The sequence below is a fragment of the Musa acuminata genome, chromosome BXJ2-7 (genome assembly GCF_036884655.1).
Source record: "Musa acuminata AAA Group cultivar baxijiao chromosome BXJ2-7, Cavendish_Baxijiao_AAA, whole genome shotgun sequence".
Classification (NCBI taxonomy): Eukaryota; Viridiplantae; Streptophyta; class Magnoliopsida; order Zingiberales; family Musaceae; genus Musa; species Musa acuminata.
This window is the reverse complement of record NC_088344.1, coordinates 38,257,584-38,274,337: the sequence shown is the minus strand read 5'-3', so window position 1 is coordinate 38,274,337 and position 16,754 is coordinate 38,257,584. Positions and strand designations below refer to the sequence as shown.

The 16,754-nt window shown below is 36.7% G+C and overlaps 2 pseudogenes; both read left to right on the top strand.

Moving 5' to 3' along the window:
• Positions 1-1,039: 1,039 nt before the first annotated feature.
• Positions 1,040-14,443, top strand: LOC135616436 (uncharacterized; annotated as a pseudogene).
• LOC135616434 (uncharacterized) lies at positions 11,890-16,515 on the top strand (annotated as a pseudogene).
• The last annotated feature ends 239 nt before the right edge of the window (positions 16,516-16,754 follow it).

Here is a 16,754-nt window from a genome sequence, read left to right as displayed (position 1 = left end):
ACCCTAAACCCTAAACCCTAAACCCTAAACCCTAAACCCTAAACCCTAAACCCTAAACCCTAAACCCTAAACCCTAAACCCTAAACCCTAAACCCTAAACCCTAAACCCTAAACCCTAAACCCTAAACCCTAAACCCTAAACCCTAAACCCTAAACCCTAAACCCTAAACCCTAAACCCTAAACCCTAAACCCTAAACCCTAAACCCTAAACCCTAAACCCTAAACCCTAAACCCTAAACCCTAAACCCTAAACCCTAAACCCTAAACCCTAAACCCTAAACCCTAAACCCTAAACCCTAAACCCTAAACCCTAAACCCTAAACCCTAAACCCTAAACCCTAAACCCTAAACCCTAAACCCTAAACCCTAAACCCTAAACCCTAAACCCTAAACCCTAAACCCTAAACCCTAAACCCTAAACCCTAAACCCTAAACCCTAAACCCTAAACCCTAAACCCTAAACCCTAAACCCTAAACCCTAAACCCTAAACCCTAAACCCTAAACCCTAAACCCTAAACCCTAAACCCTAAACCCTAAACCCTAAACCCTAAACCCTAAACCCTAAACCCTAAACCCTAAACCCTAAACCCTAAACCCTAAACCCTAAACCCTAAACCCTAAACCCTAAACCCTAAACCCTAAACCCTAAACCCTAAACCCTAAACCCTAAACCCTAAACCCTAAACCCTAAACCCTAAACCCTAAACCCTAAACCCTAAACCCTAAAACCCTAAACCCTAAACCCTAAACCCTAAACCCTAAACCCTAAACCCTAAACCCTAAACCCTAAACCCTAAACCCTAAACCCTAAACCCTAAACCCTAAACCCTAAACCCTAAAAAACCCTAAACCCTAAACCCTAAACCCTAAACCCTAAACCCTAAACCCTAAACCCTAAACCCTAAACCCTAAACCCTAAACCCTAAAACCCTAAACCCTAAACCCTAAACCCTAAACCCTAAACCCTAAAACCCTAAAACCCTAAAACCCTAAACCCTAAACCTAAACCCTAAACCCTCAACCCTCAACCGGTATCTCAAGCCCAGTAACTGTGTGAGAGCCCTTCTTCTGATGACGCGCGCTTCATTTAGAATTCTCTGGAACGTCTCTCGAGCCCAGAAAACCCCACTGGCCGGGAAGGCGACCACCCTGGAATGTTGGGGACGAAGAAACCCCCCTCGGAGGAAATCCTATTGCTCGTCTTCTATCGCCTTACTACCTCGACCTCCTCGTCCTCCTTCGCAACCCTAAGAAGGATGCCTCCTTCCTTGCCGAGATGGCCGTCTTCCTCCGAAGCGCCCCCGCCGCCGCCTTGCAGCCCTCTTTCGAGTACGCTCTCTTCTCACATCCCCGACAGCTTGTCCCTCTTATGACTCAGTGCGCCCTTGTCTCGTGTTTTGACTTTTGGGTCCAAGAACTTGGGTCGGAGTTTGATGTTCTTCTTGATGGCTTATTTGATCGGGTTGTTTTCTATTGTTTGCCCAGTTATACCTTGTTCCCTTTTCTCCTTTTGCTGGATGCCGCGGTGCAGTGTAGAGAAGAGAAGAAGTTTGACTCGGATGGGGGTTTTGGGAATGGCGGTGCCTCATTATTAGGTGGCATGCGATCAGTGATTCTGTGGCAGAAGGGATGCTAATGTGCCTATATTTTCATCTTTTGTTCTTAGTTGCATACATAGAGTCCTTTTGTTTTATTTTTTTTGTTTTCATGCAATTTATGCCCCTATAAATTTGTAATCTAGCAATTAGGCATACATTTCTTTTGACAATTCTTTTCTTATAGCTAATTTGCATTGGACCATTATGTAGCTTTCATATTTTTTAAATTGACTGAACCAAATGGTTGTGACCACCAAAACTATACACACTTATCTTTTTCAGCTTTGCAACTTGATGTTAGTGTTGTTAGTTCCGTTAAAATTTGAAATGAAATAACCTAAAAATGTAATGTTTCAGATGGTTGTGGTGCTAAAGAAAATTACCACTGGAGCTATGCTTTCACATTCTGTGGCATCGGAAGAATTTCGTGAAGGAATAATAAGATGCTTTAGGGTGATGCTTCTCAATTGACAACCTTGCTCTGTTAGTTCGTGTTCATGCAAACAAAGGGTTATCGTGCCTACATCCAAATCTATTGATGGTGCTTTTGTGCATCATAATACTCTCTCAAGGGATTGTGTTGAATCACTAGAATGTTTGCTAGCATTTCTCCAATCTCAAAATGCTTCAGCTGCAGTAGGGCATTGGCTATCACTTCTTCTCCAAGTAAGTCGTACGTGCTTTGTTTTTACTCATTTTATTTTATTGTTTCATTGTTTTGGTAGTCTAATTTCAGTTACTTATCTGTGTCACTCTCCGGAGCAGTTTGTTTTAGTTATTTTGATGTAAATAAATGTCCAAAATAATTTCTCTTGTTCTCTTAAAGGCTGCTGAACTTGAGGCACTGAGAGGACACTGTGGAAGTGCAAATCTCCGGAAAGAGGCATTTCTGACCCTTCGAGTCCTTGTTGCCAAGGTATCATGAATATTGATCTCCTATAATATCCTACAAGTGATATTCAAGTTATATATGTTCACGTATATAAATTCTTTGTCACACGTTGTATACTTAATTATGAAGTTTTCACAACCTCTCAAGGCTCAGGTTTGAGAAGACCTAGGTGTTGCTGTAGAGTGTAGACTTTGTGGAATATGAAACATAAGTTACGATGGTTTTGTTTGACATATGAACTGTTTTAAATTTGAGACTTTTGAGTTGGATACATGTAGAGGCATGTATTAAATTTTACATATGAACTGTTTTAAGCTCTTCAATTTACCTTGTATGTGTTACTTTTGGAGGACAGATGCTTGTTCTGTTGCCTTGGAGGTAGCTTATCAGCCTGCTTAAACAGGAGTCTTGATGTAAATGGATAGAACTATGATGATATGTTTAGTGGAGTCATTGACTGTTTACAATATAACTATAAGATATCTCAAATTCTCTTACACCTTCCGTCAATGCCATGATTAGCTAAAATTAGGTGGTCTGGTGCTCCCCTCCCTCAAATTTTATTAACAGCTGCTTTGGATTATTTTTTATTTAATGTTTCTTACATAGCAAGTTGTTGTAACCTACTTAGATGAGATTGCAACAAGAAGCAACCCCTTGAAGAGCATGTAGCAAAACAGAGGAACATGTTAATAAAAGAAAAAAAAGGAACGTGTTAGGCATTAAATGAAAAAATTGGTCCATTCCCTCATCAATATTTCGTAAGCGAAGTGAGCAGGATCTTTCTTATAAACCCTGGTGACTCCCCGGTGTCTCCATCATCGGTCGAGGCACTACTGTCCAAGTCACTACTATGTCTCTAGATCGAGCGGGTTAGTTAATTACGATTGCAAAGGTGTCTTGTCGCCCAACTCGATTCTTTCTAACGGTGCAACTAATGCTGCTGCCTTACCCTTTGCCTTTGCCTTTGTACGTTGGACGGATAACTACGGTAGTTGGGTGTTTTTAGTTCCTAGAGTAGTCTAACTTGATGATGTCCGGCTCCTTCCGCCATGTTCTGACTGAGAGGGATCTTCCTTGGGTTGGGATGTGCTTCCTCTTTTCCTATTGCCTCAATAAAATGCGAAGGACGTTGAGGATCTCCTGTCTCATCAAGTAGAAGATCCTCTTGGTTCTTCGTTGCTTCGACCCACTCTAGAATCGGCTCTTAATCTTTGTTGTATAATTGGAGGTTGATGGGATTAATCTTTGTTTCCTTTGGCTCCTTGTCCAGCTCGGCACATCGCAACCTTAGCTACATGTTATAGTAGACATATACTAGTTTCTCCAACCGCCTATACGATAGTTGTAGTCCTTCGTATGAATCAATACGAACATTGACCAATTACATTCGTAATCACTAGATGTTGTCGTCTACGAAAGGACACAGATGACAATCTTCCTTAAATTTGGTACATCCCCTCTAAAATGCAACGACCACTTGATTGCAAAAAGATGCAAATAAGACTTTATTAACATAATAAATAATTCATATCAAATATAGTTTATAATCAATATGTGTGTAACTTTTCCTCACCAAGATCTATATTATAACGACATGATATAGTTGCAACGTTGGAGAATGAGCCAATTGTTTCTTAGAATAATTAGCTTTTCATAATAGCTTTGATAGTGTTTGATAAGAGTCAATATATAATATTTCTTAGTGTCGATAATAAATCTGATCGTGTTCTAAGACTACATCGAAATTGAATGGTTGGATTTAGATTATATGCTACAAGACATAATTTTGTTAGTGAGAATTTTTTAAATATTAAAAAATAATGAATTAAATTACACTGAATATGAATTTAACTACATTATGGATATCTTGGTCCACGTGAACTTCAGTTTTGTGATCAATGATATGTAAGTATTGGTTGGCCTTAAAATAATCTTTGAATGCTTTCTTGACCTTTTCTCTTGCTGTACTCAACATATGTCTAAGATAAAACATTTGTGGATGCGTGTCCATATCTATCTTACGGAGAACAATGTAAAGTGGCTCCACACCTTTTATGATTTCATTCCATAGCCTGATCTCAAAATCTAAAAGAAAGAATAGTCTTTTCTATCTTTTTTCCATAGCCCGATCTCGAATACCTGGAATCGGACCATTCATGTTAGGCCCTGCCTCTTTTATTGTATTGACTTTAAAGCAATGAAATTTATAGTAAACCGAGTGACTACAGGTCTGAGTATCTCACCATTTATATACTTTTGCATTAAAGAGTGGACCCAATGATGATATATATGAACTTTGTGATCGACTATGCTCGAGCTACATGCTTATTGACTAATGGTAGCTCGCCAATATCCTTCAACATTAAATCCATACAATGAGCTGCATATGGAGGCCAAAACAATATTTTTCTTTTTTCCATCTATTATAAATCGATCTTCTTGAAATTGGCTCCATTATCGGTGATTATATAAACAATGTACTATGGTTCAATCTCGTCTACTATGGTGATACTTGTCGAAAGTATTAACTGACTTATGAAAAAACACTCGTCTATTGCAATAAACAAGAAAATTGATGACACTTATTCTTGTTGGCCCTGTCCAACTGTCATACGTCAATGTTACCCCATATTCGTCCCATTGCCTCTTGAAGGATTTGATCCAGTCATTCAGTTCTGCCACCTCCTCATCTAAATACACACTATGGATCTGTTTCGGTGTTGGATGCTGGATCCCCGTGCCAGACTTTTGAGTAGAAGAGACTATGCTCTGCTAATATAGCCCTTAGGTTGTGCTTGTTAGAATCCTGTAGAAATTGAACCATTTTGCAATTGCCTTCCCAATATTTTGCCTATTTTTAAACGGACAATTTGATCATTTGAATTAGGCCAATCTCAGCCCTTGATCGATAACGGTTTAAATCCGACTGTTATCGACTTGTACAGGTTGGTAATGGTCTGATTTTGATCGTTATCGCCCGGTACAAATCCCATATCGCCATATACGAGGTCATGTGATAGTATCGCCCGACAGAGAGCGGTCCACATATCGGTATCCTATCAGACTAGTACATACCGCTCGTACTGGGCAGTATAGGTCGACATGACAAACCCTAAGCTAGAACATAAATAAGATGATTAAAGAAAATATACCTAAATAACAAAAAATGGTCAAAAGAAAATTAAAGTGGGACTGCAGCCAAGAGTATAGTTTATTGGCAAAACAGAAGCAACAGCAACAGCCCTCCTTATTAGTGTACTCAAACAAGTACACTATCTATGAAGCTAACTTGGTGGAACAAGAAAAGTAAAATGCAATTTAGTTTGTGCTAAGGTAACAATTATAAATGATAATTTCTCTATAGAGGAAAGAAATAAAATTCAATGGTTATGGTTTTGCTTCACATATCCTGTTCAAAATCTTTTGCAACCAATTGGCAACGTCAAGGATGCTGACTGACATAGTTTGTGACTCGTTCTGTCTTATGGTTACCATACTCATTTAGTGCATGGTTATTAATAATGATCGTATTCTGTATCCTCTATTGTAAGGAACACTAGCCTTGGGGTGTAATGATGAATCTCATGATTTTGTTAAGAGGGTGAATATGAATCTAAATTTTCCACACTTGAGCCTTGAAGTACAGATTTTGCAGTCGCATTAGGAAACCTGAAATTTGAGTTGATGCTTATGACCATGATCTACAAAAAGAAGCTTAAATGATTATGGTTTAAAAGATCAAATAGAATATGCTAATAGCTATTTTGTAGTTTCTGGTTCCACGATAGGGTTTATTGTCATGCACTTACATCAGGCCTATCAGACGTAGACACAATTATGTACCATATTGCGAATTGTCATAGCTCCTGCAGTCATGTGAAACTAACCAATCCAAAAAGCGTCTCATACACACTTGCAAGGAACTGATCCACTGATCTACTGTCTAATTTAACTGTGCACACATTGTTAAGATAGTACATCCATTGATGCAATTCCAATTAGGACCCTTTTTCTGAGCTTTTGAATAATGTTTATTGAGTCTGTTTAGTCCAGTTGTTTATTGAGTTGGTTTGGTTCAGTTAGAGTCAAGTAGAGGTTTATTTAATATTTATTTATTATTAGAGTTCAAGTCCTGATGAACTTTGGGTGGAACTCTATAAATAGAGATGTAACTGTTTCTTTTCATTAATGTATGAAAAATACTATTCTGTCTTTGGACAAACCCTAGGAGGTCGATCCCCTCGAAGCGATCAAGGAGTGTCGATCCCCTCGAAGCGATCAAGGAGGCCGATCCCCTCGAAGTGATCATTATCATCCCCATTTCTTCCCTTTCTTCGACGATAAGACTTTAGGGTCTTACCATTTGAGGCCGATCCTCTCGAAGCGATCATTATCATCCTCATTTCTCCCCTTTCTTCCACGATAAGACTTTAAGGTCTTATCATTTGGTATCAGAGCCTACGATAAGACTTTAGGGTCTTATTATCAATCTTCTGGCCTATCTGCATTTTGGAGCTGACTTAGGATAATTACAGTAGAAAAAAAAAGTTCATACATTTTTTTTAATTCATTTTGTTCCTATCTCTCACAAAATGAGATGGCATGACCTTCTTTTGCATTTCTGAAGGTAGATGGCATGGCTCATTATTCCATGGCTCAAGCTTGAACCATTTAAGGTTGTTAATGTTTTTGTGATTCAAACCACTTCAACAATATATTTGAAGCATTAATAGATTTCTATTTTTTTTATAAGTATTTCCTTATTGGTTTGTGTGTATCACACAATTACCTTTTCTTGTACTAAAACTCAGGACATTGCCCTCAGATCCATTGCATCCCTCAGGTTTCAAATGTATTCTGTTGTTTATCGATTTGTTTCTACTGTGTAATAACTTTCTCCTTGTGCTAAAACTTGTCATTTGCCACCTTAGCTCTGATTCTTCCTTCCTGAGAGGTATTGCCAGAAAATATTTTGGTTCATAAGAGCATAGCTGCAACCATTATGATAGATGTTTCACATAAATTTTAGGTGCCTTGCTTTTTAATATTAGGTCAGTGGCTTTTACAGAGGTGGACTTCTTGATTTTGAGTTGGGTTTTGTTGCTGATTCCAGTTTGGTAGGAAATAGTCTTGATAATTCATATATTATGGTCTTCAAAAGGTTATATTATTACCCTTGGTGTGGCAAATGTGTATGTGCATGATTTAGGCTGAGATCCTTCCATGAGTAATAGAGCACTCAATTTAAGCAATGGGTAAGGTGGATGATGCAGGATGAGTTCATATTAGTCTTATTTTGACAATCTTAAATCTGAATCTGAAATCCTCTCATGTCTAGGTTTAAGGTTTTTTATATAATAATATTTGTATTTTTGGATAATTTATGTTATTTTTGAAGTGTTATTAGAATGCAATTTTGAGTTAATTAATTATAAGAATACCTTCACCTTTTTTTATTCACTTTCATCAAACTCGTGATGGAATTCTGTTTAGTATGGGATTTGAAAACATTATGTATTGTGGACTTTCTCAATTCTTCCCCAAACTCTTGTTTTGAAGTATATTTGTTTGTTAAATCTATTTATTCATTATAGAGCTTTTTTAAAGACATCCATTGGCTTCTATACGAAATTCTTTATGTTTGACAAAGTGATCTAAGACAATACCATAAATTGTTATGTTATAGCTCATTCTATTAAACATTGTTCTATCATCTTTATATTTTTACATCTCATCTTATATATATTTTTAACAACTATATGGAAGGCATGATCCTCTGTTCCCAAGATGTGATTCTTCTTTAACTTTCTTGTCACTTCTCCAACTCCTTATATTATGACATCTGTATACCATGCTGTCATCTTATTTTACAAAGAAGCCATAAGGACAAAAAAGACACATCGATAAGTAGCATATTTATTTTCTCCCACGTCCTAACATAAGCATTAGGGTTATTTTTCCAAACATAATTGTGGTTAATTCTAAAATGCTTTTAGTAGTAAGGCTAATATGTATCATATACTTTACAGTGGTGTATACTTGGAACTTTGGGAGTCTCAAGTATTTGTTGTTGATTCCTTGATGTTACAAACTTCAAGTGTAAATACAGCAGCATTACTGTATTCTCAGATGTGGTTGACCATGTGGTGAACTTATTGAGTAAGACAATACCATTGATCAGTGATTTCAATAGGTGCTCGGGCGCTCCCCTAGGAGCTCGGGCGAGACGAGGCGAGGCCCGAGTGCCACGCTTCATGTCCAGGTGCCTCGCTTCAAAGAGGCGCCGCTTGGGCGCTCACCCGAGCCCAGGCGCCGGGTGCTTCGGGAGAGCGCCTAGGTTAAACCAAGCGATCGTACCAGATTTTTAGGTCTGGTTGGTCTCCGGTGCTTTAGTTGGTTCAATCGAACCAACTAAATCACCGATATCAGGCTCCCTCTCGTGATCTCCCCGACTTCCTCAACCCTAACACTCGCGATTTTGTTGTTGAGATTTCTTCTCTGTTGTCGCTGCTCTCTACTGCCGATGCCATTGTCGCTGCTCGCTACTACTATCGCTACTCGTCGTTGCCACAATCACTGCTCGTCGTTGCCACAATCGTTGCTCGCTGCTGCTGTCGTCGCTCGTTGCGGCTGTCGCCACTCCCGCTGCCGCTCATAGCTCCCGCTCCCACTCCCGCTATCGTCGTCGCTCACCGCTCCCGCTCCAGCTACGACTGTCACTTGCTACCGCTACCGCTATCGTTGCCTCAGCCTCGGTCTTCTCACATTCTTCTCACTATACTGTTAACAGTATATTAACCGTATACTGCTAATTGTATATTAATAATAGTATTTTTATTTATTAGATTAATAATATATTCTTTTGATTTTAATACTATTAATTTTATTTATTTAATGCTATATTTTTTATTTAAAAAATAAAAAAAATACTATTATGGTTTATTTATTTATTATGATATTGTACTTGATTTTCTTAATTTAATAGCATTTTTTTTATTTAAATAATTATATTTATTAATTATATTATATATTTTTATATTTTATTGCCTTGCTTCGCTCGGGCAGCGCCTAGCGCCTTGGGCGTTTTTGGACCTTAGCGCCTTTTGGCACCTAGCGTTTTTTAAATCACTGCCATTGATACAATACCTTAAATCAGCATGGTCAGACTACAATTGCTTCGGAAAATATCAAGCCAACCCTAAATAGTTGGAATATTATGGCTTGTTTTTGTACTTGTGGATTGTTGTACTTGTGTGGTAATCAAGGATTTTACAGCAAAATGTGGATACAAGAATCTTGGTTTAATGAGATTAATAGTGCAGTAACTTTCTATCAGATGCAATCTGGAGATTGCACCAAGGTTCGCAATACCGTACCGTACTAGTATTTCGACCTGGGCTTTGTACCGGTACGGTACGGTATACCGAGCAGTACACCCAAGTGTGTTGAGTACTGTAGCACCGCTACAGTGCTATAGTGCACTCGGACCGGTAACAAGCGGTCCGCGTACCGACAACCTATCGGACCGGTACATACCGCCCATACCGAGCGGTACGGTTCGGTACGGCAGACCCTGGATTACACATCCTAAAATTTGGTGTATATGTTTGAACTTTTCTCATGCGTGTTTAGCAATTTGTTCTCATCTGTTTTCTACTGCATGGGTGGATTTATTTGCTTGATATCTGCTGATTTATTTTGTTTCATTCTTTCCTTTGATTTACTGCTGGGGTTTTAAAATGGTGTCTCTAACCATTTTAGGTGTATTTCTTCTTAAAATTATATATAAGATGAGTAATTTGAAAAGTCAATTTATTTATCATTTACTGCCAATATTCTTTTCTTCCTCTAAATTGGTTTGGTCAATTGCCACAGATGCGAGCTGTATCCTGAGTTAGAGGTCCTTGGTAGGCATCAACACCCAAATTTAACTATTCCATTTCTAAAGGTAAAAACATTTCTTTTCCAGTCTTCATTTTTTTTATCTTTTTAAATTTCAGCTCTTCTACACATGGACATAGAATTAAGTTCTAGGTTTCACTAACGAGTGACCATGTTACATGAATTGTGTCCTGATTTATTTTAGACTAGTTTCTACAGCATCTTGCTGTCACATATCCTTGTTCTTATCTGATGATGGAATTCATTTGATATGTGTATCTGTATCTTTGACATAAACATATATGATTATCCTGCTTGACAAAATAAATTTCAATCTGCATAAAGCTGATGTCAACATTTTGGCAGGTTCAAAGATTTTAGGTGTATATAGGTACAAACTAAAATTTATTGGACCTGTATAATGTATATCATTCTGTCCCTTGTTATATCAAGAAGAACTATGGTTGGCATTCCAAAGTATTTAGAATTGTGGTTAACTCTTCTTGTATCAGAGTTATGTTTCCTTTTTGTTGTATGTTTAATATAATGAATATAAATCTCTTTTGCTTGGAGAAAAAAAATCTTTTTTGTTTTATCTTGTTCTATTATTATATTCTTCTTTCTTGTTTTATCTTGTTCTATTATTTCATTCTTAATCCTAAAGTTTGAAGATGTTACAAGCAGATTTTCTTATTTGTATTTTGAGCTTGCTGATTGTTAACATTCTTGTGTCTAGGCTGTGGGTGAAATTGCAAAGGCATCACAAACTGAAGCATCTTCTTTGCCAGATCAGACTGAATGATTGGCACATGACCATGAAATCTGCCAAATTATGTTTCATTGAATTTTGTGAGTATTAATTTAAGAAATTGCTTTTATTTGTAAAATTGTACTGTATTAATTTAAGAATTTTGTGAGTATTAATTTTGTGATTAGGCAATGATTTTACTGTATATTGCTTTTATTTGTAAAATTGTACTAAAAATTCCTACATTACTGTGATCTTCGCCCAGACAGATATCTCATATTTCAAATTGTACTATTTAGTATATCTGATATCATGAAGAAATATGACTAAGAGTGTAGAAGTTTAGTTGCTTTCACATGTGATTGCCATATTTAACTAACAAACTAAGCACTTTGATCATAAAATTTTATACACTCCCCCAGTGAAAGAACACTTTTCTAAAAACAAAGAATTAGTTCTCTTTGAAGATGCGAAAGTGGAGACAGATTAAATAGTTATCTTCTGTGGTTTAGCAGGCTTCCAGTGCTATTTTTTTCTCATTTCTTTGTTTCAATTGGTATATTGTTATTATGATATTTTTAATCTAGTGTTTGAATATTTTATGTAGTCTTTCAAGGTTCTCTTTGTTCAATGCAAGTGCTATTTGGAATAATTTCCCATTGCCTTTTTGTTCTAATTTGACAACCAGAAATTGGATCTGTCAATTTTGATGATGTTAGTCTTCACTTGGAATATTGGGAGGAATTATTGTTTAAGTTTAATGAGATGAAAAGATACAGAAGAATTGTTGGATCTCTTGTTGGATCATGCTTAAAAGCTGCATCACCACTTGTTTCTTCACAGAAAGAATCAGCTTGTCTGGTGTCTCTGGACATTTATTGAGGTACTTGCTTGATATGTTTTTTGATAAAACAGTTTTGGCCAAATGAATCTCTTTCTAATTCTCATTCTGCTGTTGCAAATACTATTTGGTGTTTAATTGTCAGAAGGCAGCTCAATGCACAGGGGCACCCATTAATGCAGGTCTGGGAAGGGTCAATTATGCAGTTCTTTCTTTCAGTCAGGGAGAATTAAATTTAGTCTTTCTCAATTTAAGTTTCTACTATATAAAGGGAAAACACAAATTAAGCTCAGCCATTTCAGTATTTATTGTGATGTGAGGAAACCTCTTAGTTACCTGTGTTTAAAGTGAAACCTTACAAGTGACTTTAAAGAAAAAAAAATCTGGATTGAAAATAAGAAAAGAACAAAGGACAGCACATGTTGCTTCACAAGTAGGATACCTTTTCATGTTGATGACCCTTTTCGATTGTTTAGCATTTCTTTGTTTGATAGCAGTATTTTCAAACTAATGGGGCTATGTAATTTTAGTGGAAAATTAATTGATTACTTATTCATAAACGGCAACTTGGATTTCTGAAATTTTTTGACATGAGGATACTTGGGTAGATGGCTTACCATTATGTACCTATCAGATACCTTATTCATTAGATAATTTTTTGGTACAAGTGATCTGTGCTTAGTCTGTGAATTCAAAATTTTTTACTACCATTCATACGCATTATGCTTTTCATGGAGTGTATTTTGCAAATGGATCTTCTTACGAATGACAAGCTATTAATGATGGATAGAATGATTACTGGCTACATAATGTAGTTTGCTTGTCATTTGCAAGGTTATAAAGTTGGACAAATTTTGAAGTCTATGTTTACCTAAAATCCAATGATTACAAACTAGAAATTCTTTAAGCAATAGGAACATGTACATTGCCATGCAGATTTTCGATTATGTAGGTCCAAATGAAGGTTTTTTAAAGCTTTATTTTCATTTGGATCTGTTATTTTAGATGTTTATTTTTGAAGAAAGTTCATTTGGCTCTGCTATAATAGTCGTTTATTCTGTGACTTGTTCTGGATTATTGTAACAGGGAAGCCATTGTTTTGCTAAGTGAAAGGCTTGCATTTACCATCTCTTTGTTCTTTATATAACTATATGCTTGTCAAGGATTTTAAGATGTCGACCATTTGGAGATGTTACTGTATTATTTCCCTAAATCATGTGTTTCGTTGTGGCTTTCAGTTTCTAGAAGTGCCACTTTTATTGGGGTAGCAACCATGAAAAGTCAGAACATGTTCTGAATGTTGTTATATGGTTCAATTGGGAAAATGAACTGTTCTGAGTATGATTTCAAGTTTGTCATAATTTCCTTGGTGTAGGATACTTTGGGTCATGGGTACAATCCAAGCATGGGCCATGCTGCTTGGTTTTTGGTATGTGGGGGTAGGGATAATGTTGACTTTTTTGGATTAGTTCCTGATAGTTCTGTTGCTTTTCGGTCGTGTTCACTTAGTAAGTTGGGGTAAGACATCTTGATCTTTTCACAGCATTTAACTAAATGCTTTTTTTCCCAAAAAAAGGTAAGAGACATGAAAACTTGATGGTTCTTAATTTTTGTTGATTTAACCCTTTTTTTAATGGATTTGAAGTGTAATATATCATATGAATTCCATTTTTGCTTAGATGTTCTCTATTTATAAAGCCGAATAAAACTTTGAGATTGGATTTTTAATTTGTTTATCTTGTCGTGTATGATGGCAACCTGGAAAATACAGTATTGCAAAACAGATCAACAACCTGCATCATAATTTCAAGTAGTCTGATCAAAGTAAATAGACAGCAACTTCTTGTTGGTTTGTCTTTTTCTCAAAACTCCTTTTCTCTTTCTGGAATAATGTTGTATTTTGCAGAGAACAAAATTTCACATTTATTCCCAAGGTCTCAGTCCGTCGTCTTATTACTTTTAAGCAAGTCATTTAGGACTATCAGTTTAGCAGATTCTGCCTGTAAATTGCTGCCCTAAAAAGGTGTTACTGGTTAGACTGTTGCAACAAAACAAATGTTAATGGAAGTCTTGGTTTCTATGCCAAAATCAGTTGATATGGTAGGAAATGTGAACCCTCTTCTCCATATTATTATTGGTTATGTTTGACAATTGTGTGTTGGTTTTGAACCATTGCATAATATGTTTTCTTTGTTCAACTAAATAAAATAATTAGATGTATACTTTTGTTAGGGGCTGGAGTGGTAAATATCTTATTGGAAAATAGTAAAACAAAATCTTTCTTGTTATTCTCCTTAGATTTCAGTTGTTTGTACTTTAGAGTAAGGCATTTTTTTGTAGGATGTTTCTGTATCTCTTGCAAAAGTGGAGGAAGCTTATAAGCACGAGAAACAAACCAAAGCAGCAATCTGGGAAGCAGTTCAGTTGCTATCACTAAATGATCTGAAAGATGGGATGGAGGCTGCAGATGAGGAAGCTGACGAGAACAGAGTGCTTCCAGCAATGAACATAATCTGGCCTTATTTGATTCTTTGCCTTAAAAATAAGGTTTCAGTGGTATGATAGATTTTTTTTTTGCTAATTTAGTAAATCTCTTTGGTCTTTTTTCCGTTAACATTTAGCCTATTCTGCAACATCGTACTTTGCTCGATTGTCTGATTTATGCTGAAGCTTCATATATATTTCTCATGTCTTGGGAATGGGAATGGAGTGGTTGATAAGAAATTAAAAATGAAAAGACAGAGGAGAATAATGATAATATTTAACAATGAGCTCAAGTACCATAGGATCAAACGCATACTAGTCTTGAGTGTAGAGATAGACATTTTATCTAATCCTTCTTGCTTTATTTGATAATGAAGTTGTAACAATTGTTAATGCTTGGCAGCTCCAATAACACCATATTTTGTTTGATGTTTTAGTGGATTATGTATGGTTATGCATATAGGACAATAGGGGGGTTTGGAGCTTTAGGGCTTATGTAATGAGAGAGTTAAGAGGTAGGATAATTGGGGGAGAAATAAGATAGATATTAGGTGGATATCTTGGATTCACTCAAGTCTACCAAACTCACTTCATGGGAAGATTGTTGACATCACATCACACTGTATTGTGGTCACAAGAAATTAAATCAAGTTAGTACAATCATAGGATACATGCTCATAAAAACTATAAGTATTTTAAAAATGTTAAGAAATTAAATGGTTGTTCTGAAAGTTTGGTGTCAGAAGGTGTTGATTTGGTTTTGAAACTTTGCCCAATTGCAAAAAAATAAAAAATAAAAATATTTGGGCTACTGATAGGCCATGCCAATGTGTATTGTGTATTGTGTCTTATGCGGTGGTGTTGGAGCATTTGATACATATATGAATATGGAGTGTTGGTACTTCCAAGTTGAAAAGCCTTGACATGTGGCTCCATGTTAGTTTGGACTTTTAGTAACCATTAAAGAATTTATGCTATTTGGGTTCAAATATTGTCTTCTGATGTTTCTAACTTGCTGTATTTAGCCATTAAAGGACTTTTAATATTTTGTCTTCTGATTATGCAGTGATGTTTCTACCTTGCTGTATTCCCAGTTAAAGGATTTATGCTGTATTCCCAGTTGAAAAGCCTTGGCATGTGGCTGCATTATTTACAGCTTTGATTTTTCTTTTATTCTTTTTCAGGTTGTGATCAGGAAATGCTTGAATATGCTGCATAAAGCAGTTCAAATTGGTGGCGGGGACTTTTATGTTCGCCGGTTTCAGAATGATGGGCATACTATATGGAAGTTGCTTACTTCATCCCCATTTCGAAGGAAACCAATGCTATCAAATGAGGAAAGAATTCTTCTCCCTTACCGAAGTAATTCTATCACACTTCAGAAGAACCTATGGCTGAAGTCTCCAGCCAAAAAATCCAGTCTGCAGTATTGGACATGATTACCATGATATGTTCGGACAAGAGGACTAATTCAGCATTACAGACAGTCCTGAAGAAGGTTAGTGGTATTGTCGTAGGTATTGCTTGCAGTAGCATGGCAGGTCTCAAAGATGCATCTCTAAGGGCATTATCAGGACTTGCTTGCTTTGATTCAGACCTTACCTGGCTTCTGCTTGCGGACGTCTACTATTCCCTGAATAGAAGGGGGATGTTATCCTTCCACCATGTCGAGATCTGGCGGGGATTTCTGAGCTGCTTCCTGCCGCATCATCCAAAAAGGAATATTTGTTTGTGAATTATGCAGGAGAAGATTTACTCTGTAAATTTGTGGGAGATGTTAAGAATCATTGAGAATGTAAAAGGGCATTAGATGTCACTTTGCACATGGTAGTTATAAGATTATGTTACATGCGGAGGCTTTTAGTGCACGTTTCCCAAATGTTCGAGGCAATGTTTTCAAAGGGCATTTTCCTTTTCTAGCAAGGCAAGTTTGGGCGACTTTTCTTTAGTGAGATAATTTCTTATATATTCTGTCTCATGGTGTTAAATGATTTCATTTGTATGATGTTCATGAAACTCTGAAATCTACTCAAATGTTTGGTTATCATACCATTAATATTGTGTGATTCCTCTTGTTATCCTTGGTTGTTTTTTAGGTTTACATATGTATTTTCAACTGCGGTACGCCGTAGTTGCGAAGAACAGTATCGGTTTGTGATGCTATCTCAGCCAACCGTTGAAAAGATGAGAACATCACCCTGTCAGTTTGCAAGCGAAAATGACGTCGTGTGTGGGATCGCCGAAATAATCATCTGGCCCCAATCGTGTTAAACAGTAGGAAACAGTAGGTGTACGCCTGGAGCAT